At 42.3% G+C, this 10,418-nt stretch overlaps 1 pseudogene; it reads left to right on the top strand.

Annotated features, from left to right (window-relative positions):
- The first annotated feature begins 3,725 nt into the window (after positions 1 to 3,725).
- On the top strand, positions 3,726 to 4,304 carry LOC148870702 (7-deoxyloganetic acid glucosyltransferase pseudogene; annotated as a pseudogene).
- The last annotated feature ends 6,114 nt before the right edge of the window (positions 4,305 to 10,418 follow it).

The raw sequence follows: 10,418 nt of genomic DNA, 5'->3' as shown, positions 1-10,418 counted from the left end.
TTAGAGTTAGAAGCGAAGCCTAAGCCGACACCACCATCATCAAAAGCAAAGTGCATTGTATCATGTTGAAGGCCAGGCCGAGGTCCTCGTCAAAGAAGGCCACTTAGCGCCTCCTAGTGAGGATAACACACTCTCTTCGGCCAAGGTCCTCATCAAAGATCAGCGCCTCCCAATGAGGACAACACACTCTCTTCAGTCGAAGCCGAGGTCTTTAGCCAAGATCTGCACTACAACCTCGAGAGTGGGGGGCAAATGAAGTAGGCACTCATAGCCAAGGCCAATGGCACGCCTGCATGTGGCAAAAGGTGGCGTGTAGAGTGGACCCAATGGGAGCATTATGCAGAGGAGAGGCTAGCATACGACATGTGACCAATGGCACAACCACACGCAGTGACTTCGGATAGCCATGCCCTCCAGGTTGGATTACATCCTGGCCGTTTGCACCCACCTACCTCCAAGTGGTGTGAAATAGGGGGTGACTCCCCCCTCCCCCACCCCCCACAAGGTAAAGACGTGGACTCTTCATGATTGAGAACTTCATTGTCTCCTTTGTGGCCTCGTCTGAACACATCCCAACCTCTGGCCTCATCCACCTCACGTCACACCCTCACTAATTTGACCGTTGGTGTCCTTGCCTCGGTTTAACACTCGAGGACTCTAATGTCTTCTCCCTCTTTACAAGTCTGACCTACATGCCACCTCACACTCATCAATCAGCCCTCGGCTTAGGAAGCGAATTTACTTTGTTTCCCTCAACACATCTATATATTTCTTGTATCTTTAAATAAGTCCCATACATCGCTCAGCATCAAGACCATAAATTATGAATATTTCTTTGTTTTTTTTTCTTTTATTATTATTTTTTTTTCTTATCAGCAACTTTAGTCCCAAGTGTATAAATGAAATTTAAAGAAAGTTCAACATACCAATAGAATTGGCATTAAAGGGACAAGTACAATGTAACCGGCTAAGCTGGTGTTCCCTAAACCAACTCAATATTAGTACTAGTGTTGTTACCCAAGACCCCTACTTTTGTTCTTTTGTTAGAACCCTCAATAAAAGGAAACTTAGAAGCCCAAACAAACCCTTAACTCCTAAATGTCCAAGATATCAAACTCTATTTTTCTCTCTGTCTCTCTTTTTTTTTTTTTTTGTTAATTTCTAAGAACTTCATCTTTGCTTGGATATCCCATTTGGTTTTGCTAGATATCCCAATTCGTCCTAGGGTTCCACCTTCTCCTATCTAATGGAGTTTATTTTCATCCAAAAAAAACATAAATCCATTCTTGTATTATAGAGAAACCTGTTGAATAGAAATTAAAAATAGATAAAGAAAGAAAACAGCACTTAAGTATCGAAAATTACAAAATCTCTATGAAATGATTAGTCTTTAAGAAATTTATCAAAAATGAACTAATTACAAAACAGCAACCAGTCCGCCATTTAGCTCACGTATTAATCATACTGAAATAGATGCTCTCAAGATCCAAGGAGGCCTCCCGCCTATTACTGCAGTCTAAGCTTTCATGCAAGTGAAGAGAAGATATTCTATACGAACAAGTAAGCAAATAGAAGAGCGGGAGGGGGGGAAATCGTTTCACGGGGTTTAATGTAGTGGCAGTTTTAGATTACAACTGCTAAAGAGTTAAAATTTCTAGCAGCAACCGCACATGCGTGCTAGTCAAGAAAATGCCAATAATGCCCATTTCTCCTGTAGTGCATATGTCTTATTCATACTCCTAGATTTTTTTTTCTTCCATTAAAGTGGGCAAGAACTTGTGGTCCACATTGAGTCCTTCGTCTCACTCATATTGCCAGATTAGTACTAGAAGCCAGGAAAATGACGGAATAAGCACTAATAGATGAAATTACAATTATATCCATTTATAGCATTTATTTTATATATGGAGAAAGCTTTTGCTATTGGAAGAAAATAGCCTTCACTGTTTCTAAGCTTCGTATGCATAACAACTTGGGCTGCATTTGACGTTCCTTATTTTAAGGATTTTTTTTTTTTTGCAGTTAAAAATTTAGTGTTCACAAAAATACTTTAACGGCAAAAAGGAGATAACTCGTTAACATAAGAAATGCCAAATAAAGCTTTAGTATGGATGTGGGGAAAAAGGACTAAATGCAAATAATATTCTTTTAATTAAAAGGGTTTCAATGGTCATGTATCATGTCTAGAGTTAGTTTTAAAACCTCCTATAAGGTTTCACTTTAAGAAAAACCTCTCCTATAATTTTGAAAAAAAAAAACTACAATTACCTCCTTTCATCTAATGGAAAGTTGAAATGTACTAAATAATCCTTACTACTGATTAGGGAATTTTTTGTATAATTCAAAATGTCAGATTTACCCATTAAACTTTATTCTAGCTGACAAGTTTACAAGTATAATTATTTTACTCTTTTCAATTTGGCCCAAGGAACTTTTTTGGCTAAAAGTTCAAAGTTCTTATGGAGATACTATAGTAAACCTTCTTATGAATAGGCATAAGGATAAATTAGATATTTTTAGCAGTTTTTTTCCAAAATTACATGGGAGGTTTTCATCAAAAGGGTGAATTGCTGAAACGTCCCCAATACTTTCTAATAGTTGTGGTTCTGTACTTTGCTTTATGCTAATAGCATTGTCTTCCCGTGATCTTTCTGACTATTGCATCTACACTCCCTCTATTATCTTGAGCTGATGGAAGTGGTAAAATTGCTAGAACACCCAACTTTTACCATTTGAATGGTAAATTGGGCATTCCCTATTAGATGACCATGAAATTCATAAAATTTGTGCTTACTTTTATATATATATATATATATATATATATATATATATTTTGATTTTTTATGAATATTATGTATTTTCTACATTTTATACTTTTAATCGAAATATATATTTTTGAGAATTTTATCATTTTTTTTTTGTTTTTCTGCATTTTTTTTATTTTTTTACTTATATATCAGAAATTTTATCACTATTCAAGTAGGATATAGATGACTCTTTTGAGATACTAGTAAACATGTATATGCATTTACAAGTGGCAGTATCTCTAAGACAAAACTATTTATAATTTATAATCACTTTTTATAATTCGTTTATCCAAAAATTAATTAAGTTATTAAGTGGGCAATTTCTGAACAGTTATATATAATTCATGATTCCAACACCCTGACAGTTTTTGAACAGTTATAAGTGAATAGTTTCTAAAGTGAGAAAAAATGACATATATGCCATTTTATACCGGTTATATGCTTAAACAAAAGGGTAAAAAAACGTCAAATGAAAATTCCAAAAAAAAAGGGCATTCCCTCTTTTATAAATAATATAGATTTTGGTTAGTATAAAACCACATATTAACTGCAACAGTAAGAAAATACATAAGCAATTTACCCTTATTTTTCGGTGGAGGATTTTATATTTTACCCAATAAGCATAGAAATCAAGAATTAAGGAATTTTAGGTGGTTTGGAGTATCAAAAACTCCCCAAGTTGGCCTTGGAAATATTTCCGTGAACCAGCACAGCATGGAGTTGTATCACTATCAACAGTTGTGCGAGCAGAGACGGATGTCTCTACTCTAGTGTCTAGTCTCAATCGACTCTACCACACCACGGTGCCCCACACACCTAGAAAGAAAAATGTAGGGACGGGAGTTTATACACCAGAAAAAGCACGGCAGGCAGAACCGCAGAAGGGCAGAAAGAAAAAAAATGTTGAGACTTGAGAAGATGGAGCCATTAGAAGCAGTAGCAGAACCTCATCCTCATGTGCTCGTCTTCCCGATCCCCGTGCAGGGCCATGTTAACTCCATGCTCAAGTTATCAGAGCTCCTCTCAATCACCGGATTTCATGTCACGTTCCTCACCTTCGAACACATCCACCGCCGCCTCCTCCGCTTTACCAACGTCACCTCCCGCTTCGCCAGTTGGCCTGGATTCCACTTTGCAACCATTCCAAATGATCTCCCATTTGATCACCCCAACTCAGGCCCCCAGCTCATGGAGTTTTTCGACTCCTTAAAAATCATGTCCATCCCTCTTTTACGAGAGATGCTCGTATCCAATCGATGGGGATCTGACGTCCGGCCGCCGGTGACATGCATTATAGCAGATGGGACCCTGTCATTCACCATTGATGTGGCTCAAGAGCTTAATATCCCGGTTATTTATTTCCGTACAATCAGCGCTTGCAGCTTCTGGGCTTATTTCAGTATTCCGAAACTCATTGAAGCAGGCGAGCTTCCGTTTGGAGGTAGGTCAGGATTACTACTCGAACTCCAATCAAAGATAATGTCGAATTGGATTTGAGCTAGTCTAATCAAGTTTATAATGAAGGATCCAGGGCTCGATGTAACTAGGAGAGAAGCTTTGTTACCTCACAGTGCTCGAGCCCAATCGGCCTGGGAACCTCGGGCTCATCCGACCTAGGGTCCTCGGGCTCAACCGCCCTGAGGACTTTGGTGCTGAAAGTGCATTTCGCGATAAAGTCAGATAAGGCTTAGGCCTTGATAGCAGTTCGCGGCTTGTACTGGAGGTCGTATTCGTTGAGCTCGATGGCCAACTCGGTCAATCTACCAGAGACCTCAGGCTTGAGCAAGACTTGTCTCAGATGATTGTTAGTGAGGACGATGACAGTGTGAGCCTGGAAGTACAGATGGAGTTTTCGAGTTGCAATGACTAGAGCATACGCCAATTTTTCAATCTCTGTATACCTCGCCTTTGCCCCCGGTAACACTTTGCTAACATAGTAGATAGGTCATTGGACCCAATCTACTTCTCTTATCAGTACCGAGTTGACCACCTCGTCACTTGCAGAGAGGTACAAATCCAAAACATCACCCTCCTCGGGTCGGGTTAAAATTGGGATACTGGCGAGGTACCTTTTGAGCTCGTCGAACGTGAGCTGACAATCTTCGATCCATTCAAAGCCTTTGCTTTTAATTGCCTTAACGAAAGGTAGACATCGATTTGCCAATTTGGACATGAAGTGGCTCAGAGCGGCTATACGGCCATTCAGCCTCTGAACCTTCTTCAATTTTTGGGGTGGTCTCATATCTAAGATTGCCTTAATTTTATCTGGGTTGGCCTCAATGCCACGTCAGTTGACGATGTACCCTAGGTGACACCGAAGGCACACTTGTTTGGTTTTAGTTTCATATTAAACTTACGCAAAATTTCAAAAACAGAATGCAAATCTTTTATTAAATCATTTGAAAACTAAGTTTTGACGACCATGTCGTATACATAGCATTCTATTTTCTTGCCGATCAACGGCTCAAACAATTTATTTACAAGTCTTTGGAAGGTGGCCCCGACGTTTTTCAGTCTGAAGGGCATGACCTTGTAACAGTACAGGCTGAGCTCGGTTATAAAAGCTGTTTTTTCTTCATTGGTTGGGTCCATTCTTATTTGGTTATAGCTCGGGTAGGCGTCCAAGAAACTCAGCAACTCATGCCTTGAGGTCGTGTCCACTAGTCGGTCAATCTTGGGGAGTGGGAAGCAATCCTTCGGACAAGTTCAATTCAGGTCGATATAATTGACACACATGCGCCATTTACCGTAGGCCTTCTTTACCAGGACTGGGTTGGCTACCCAGCTCGGGTAATGGACCTCTCTGATGAAGTTGACTGCGAGGAGCTTCTCGACCTCCTCGTCAACTGCTCTCCAGCGCTCCGGGGCTAAGTTGCATTTCTTTTGTCTAACGGGCCTAACTACAAGACCAATGTTTAGCCTATGAGTTATGATGCTAGGGTCTATGCCGGGCATTTTTGCCGCGGACCATGCAAAAGCATCTAAGTTCTGAAGTAAAAAACTTACTAGTTGAGATCGTAGGGGCTCCTGGATTGAAGCGCCGATCTGGAGTGTCAGAGTTGGGTCCTCTACCGAGGTTGGGATGGAGACGGTCTTCCGTAGGTGCAGCTTGCTCTTCACGTTGCTCCGTAGGTCGCTCCAGCTCGAGGTCGTCGGCCAACTTGGCTTTCGCTTTGAGGGAAATGACGTAACACTTGCAAGACTCGAGTTGATCACCTATTATGGCATTGTACAGGGAGAGAGTTGCGATGACCAAGAAGTCATGGTTAAGCCTCACTATGCTAGGCCAGGTGCCGATTTCCACAGGTATTTTGATTCTCCCCAGGGGCCTGACTTCCTCTCCACTAAAGCCTACCAAGGGAGTACTTGCGGGCTTGAGGTCGCTCTCTTGGAGCTAAAGCTTGTCGAATGCTGCCTTGAAAAGAATGTCTACCGAGCTACCGGAGTCGACGAGTACACGCTTGACTTCGAAGTCATTAATCATTTTCCTCGGTGAAGAAGATCGGGTCTTCTGTCCTTGGCCACTTCGGGGGGTTCTACTCTTCCCTTCCGACCTCACGGGCTGATGTCCGAGCTGTAGCTGAGGTGCAGCCCGCGACGATCAATCATCTGACGATCATATGAATGGTCCCCCGAACTGGCCTCTCTTTAGGGGGCTGCCTCTGTGGCTGCTCAGCTTACTTGCTGCTAGGCTTGGTAGCATCTCTACCCTGCTCCCCTTGCCGACCTGCTTTATTATTATTATTTTGTACAAAATTTCTTAAGTATCCGCGACAGATGAGCTCCTCTATCTTGTCGCGGAGGTTCTTACAATTTTCGGTACTATGACCGTGATCTTTATGAAAACTACAATACAGATTCTTATTTCTTACATTGGGGTCCCCTTTCATCCGGGATGGCCACTTCACATACGGGGCATCTTTGATCGCCATGAGGATCTCAGACCGCTTCGTGTTCAGGGGTGTGTAGTCAGTCCTTTCTGCTGGAGGAACTCGGAAAGGCTGTCCTGGCCTTGCCCCCCGAGCTGGGTCTTTTTTCTTCTTGCCGTCCCCTTGGATCGAGGACTCGCCTTCCCTTTTCCTTTTCTTGGGCACACTTTAATCTCCTCCTTCGTCCCTATGAATTGACCTGCGAGCTTGAGGAATTCGGTTAGAGTCTTGGGCCGATTGACCACCACATGACACTTGAACTCTTTGTGTGTGATGCCTCTCTTGGTTGTTGTGAGCCGCACTGCGGGGTCCAAGTCAGGTATCTGCAAACAAGCGTCATTGAACCACTTGATGTAACTTCGGATGAACTCTCCTTCTATCTGAACTATGCCAAGGAGGCTCTCCTGGGTTCTCGGGCACCGCTTGCTGGTCACAAAATGAGAGGTGAAGACTTGTATGAACTACGCCCAACTCCTTATTGATTTGGGCACGAGGTTCCTGTACCACGTGCAGGTTACTCCTTTGAAAGTGGTGGAGAAAGCCACGCACATGTAGGACTCACTGGCCCTTGCCAAGTGCATCTGCAACTGGAAGGCATCGACATGGTCATTCGGATCGAACGATCAGTCATACTTGTCCAAGGGAGGATTCTTGAAGTCCTTTGGCATAGGGACGGCTAGAAGTTCTGGAGACAGGGGGGATGACACTGAGAGGAGCGGAGTGGCTTTCACTTCGCTCGAGCTTACTTCTTCCTTACCCTTGAGCTCGAGCAGGTTGTGAGTGGCAGTTTGGTGAGCTCGGAGCCATCTCCGCTGCTTCGTTGGCTCGACATTAGTACTACTTGCTTCTGTGTTGCCAAGCTCGATGGGCCCAAGGAGGGGCTCGGACTACTGCCGATGGCTGTGAACCGAAGGGTCTTGCCTATAGTCTGCGACCAGGACCTCGAATTGGTTTTTGGTGAGCGGGATCTCGAACTGCGAGGGCTGAGGTGACATGGGTCTGATCGGTTGAGAGTCCCCCGACCTGACTACAAGCTGCGAGGTGGGGGGAGTAACTTGTCTTTCTTTCCTTCCGTGGGATGAGACCTAACTCTCGAGGGGGTTCTAGGTTCAAGAGGTCTCTCCTCGGCGGGGGAGATGCTCACTGCGATGGCGGGGCAGAACCTGCTATGCAACGGGGTGTCGAGGTGGAACTTGCTGTTGATGTTGAGGCAGCGGTGGAAACTGCTGCTGGTACTGCTGTTGGTAGATGTGGTGGAGCATTTGATGTTGGTACAACTGAAACTGGTGGACCTGCTACATTTGAGCTTGCATACATCGCATACAGTGTATCAGGTTTTCTAGCTGGATCTGTTCGACCATTGGGAGAACTGATGGTTCTACAAAGGTTGCCTCTACCGGCAAAGGGAGTGGGGCATTTATAGGTGCCATGACTTGAGGCGTGCTCAGGGTAGGGACTTCGTCCGTGGAGAGGAGTACAATAAACTGGCAAATGCAGACAGTAGGGAGCTGAAGTCATTCCCTAGAGGTATTTTGGTCAGCACGTCGTCCGGCGTTGCTGGAGGAAGCCATTAAAGTCTTACTGAAGTTGCTTAGTGTGAGGCTTTTTGAAGCGTTTCCCACAGACGACGCCAAATGATGTTGCGCGATCTGGTCACTCCTAACTGGCAAGGGCCTCGCTCCTAACTAGCAAGGAACCAACACCTGAGAAGGAGGAGAAGACGAAGGATTCCCGAGGAGCTAACCTGGCGAGAACACTCCGATGCTTAAATTAGAACTCGACGGAAAACTGAGAGAGTTGTAAAGTAATAAATGTTAAGAGTAAAATTTAATGAGCAGTTAAATCAACAAATTTGATAGAGGTATCTTGGCATCACTGTTTTATTCTTAAAGATGGTAAGATCTTGGGAAGAATGAACATATGGTAAATAATGCTTAAAATATGTTGAAGGTTAGTAATAATGTTACTGCATTCTTAAACCAAGGTGGTCAACTTTATATGTGAAATTTCATACCTGCACGATATTATTGGAAGAAGAACTAAAAAGAGTTCCTCCATGGAGGAAGAAACAAAGTTTCTGCATTCTTAAACCGAGGTCATTCAGGTTTCAGCATTTTCGAGATTTTTAAATTTATCTTCTAGGTCATCAGTAACTAATATAAATCATTTTGAAAAGTTGAAGTGTGTATCAATCGCATAACCGTCCCCAGTCGACAGTGGAACAGGGGAAAGGTTTGAGGGAAGGAGTTAAGGAGAGCAAGAAAAACAAAGAGGGGAGCAGAGAGTGCATCCAATTAATATTGAATAATGACAATAAGATTCGGCTCGGTGGGTGTTCAAATTTTTATAAATAATAAATTATTTTATTGGACAAATTTCTTGAATTATCCTTATCATTTAGTTAATTAATTAATTATACTCTTATTATTTAATTATTGTCTTACACCATTCCTACTCTATTTATAATAATTGTATAAAATTTCCTCTACTATTAACTGTTAATTTTTTCAAAAAAAAAAAAACCCTAACATGCCCTTTTTGGTTTGGACAAGGCTCTGATCTCTATTAAGTGCACAGACCGATTCTACCGTTGAACCAGACACCGGCCATGAAACACTATTTGACGGGTGAAACTTAGAGCTCGCTATTACAGGTAAAACGATATAAAAAATGAGTGGCAAGAGCTACACCTTAGCAGTTTCCTTCTGGGAAAGCAAAAACACGAAAACTGGGTTCTTCTATTTTAAGCGGAACATCATTCTCAACCGAGTCGCCCAAAGGCATGATTAGGACTTTGAAGAGATTTGCAGACAACGCAAGTACAGGACCACAGGCAGAGGGATGAAATGGTAAGAAAAAGACGTAAAGGTCGGTGGCGCACCCTAACCCCTTACAGGGGGAAGTCTTCCTTCTAAACCTCGTTATTTGCAATGATTCTTGTGCACCCACCGGAAAGCATTCACATGTCAGAGTATTATTGGCGTTGCAAACAACGTTAGCAGCACAAGCTTTGTGAACGTTGCAGTTGTCGTTCGGTACTGACCATAACAATTCCCTGAAATGGTCTCTCCTCATTCCAATTTTCCAACACTACTTTACATTGAGTTGGAACAATTGATGGAGGCAAATGCTCAAAATCATGGCCTGGTTCTTAGCCAACTGGAACAATTTTCACAGCACCTCCACTTTTTCGATTTCATATACAGATTCCCCACAATCAAATTCAAAACCCAAAATTATATAAAAAATCTCTAGTTTCAATATTGGAGCACACAAAAAACGACAAATTGATGCAAATGATACATCAGAGAGCTTGAGGAAAATAAATTTCAGTGAAGGCTCTACAATTCAAGAAGTAAAAATTTAACGAAATATTAATCAAAACTTAAAAAATAAAACATGGGAAGAGGAAAAGAAATTTCTGTGGGCCGTTTTTCCTCACTACCGATCATCGCCGATGGACCTACAACTGAACGCATCACTCTCTGGTTTGTTGTGTTTGAATGGGAGGAGAGGGAAGAAAACCCTCATATGGGGGTATTTTGGGTATTAAAAAATTAATAGGGACTGGTTCATCCCATTCGATTAGAAGAAGCACTTTTCCAAGAAGTATTGAAAAAAGAGCAATCTTTAAAGTCACTTTTTTAGGAAGTGATTCTTTTAAAATAAATACCTCTTCCTC

Source organism: Nelumbo lutea, chromosome 2, assembly GCF_056320005.1.
Source record: "Nelumbo lutea isolate HS-2025 chromosome 2, American lotus-T2T, whole genome shotgun sequence".
NCBI classification, from domain to species: Eukaryota; Viridiplantae; Streptophyta; class Magnoliopsida; order Proteales; family Nelumbonaceae; genus Nelumbo; species Nelumbo lutea.
Note: the sequence above shows the minus strand (reverse complement) of the source record. Positions and strands in the feature narration are given on the sequence as shown.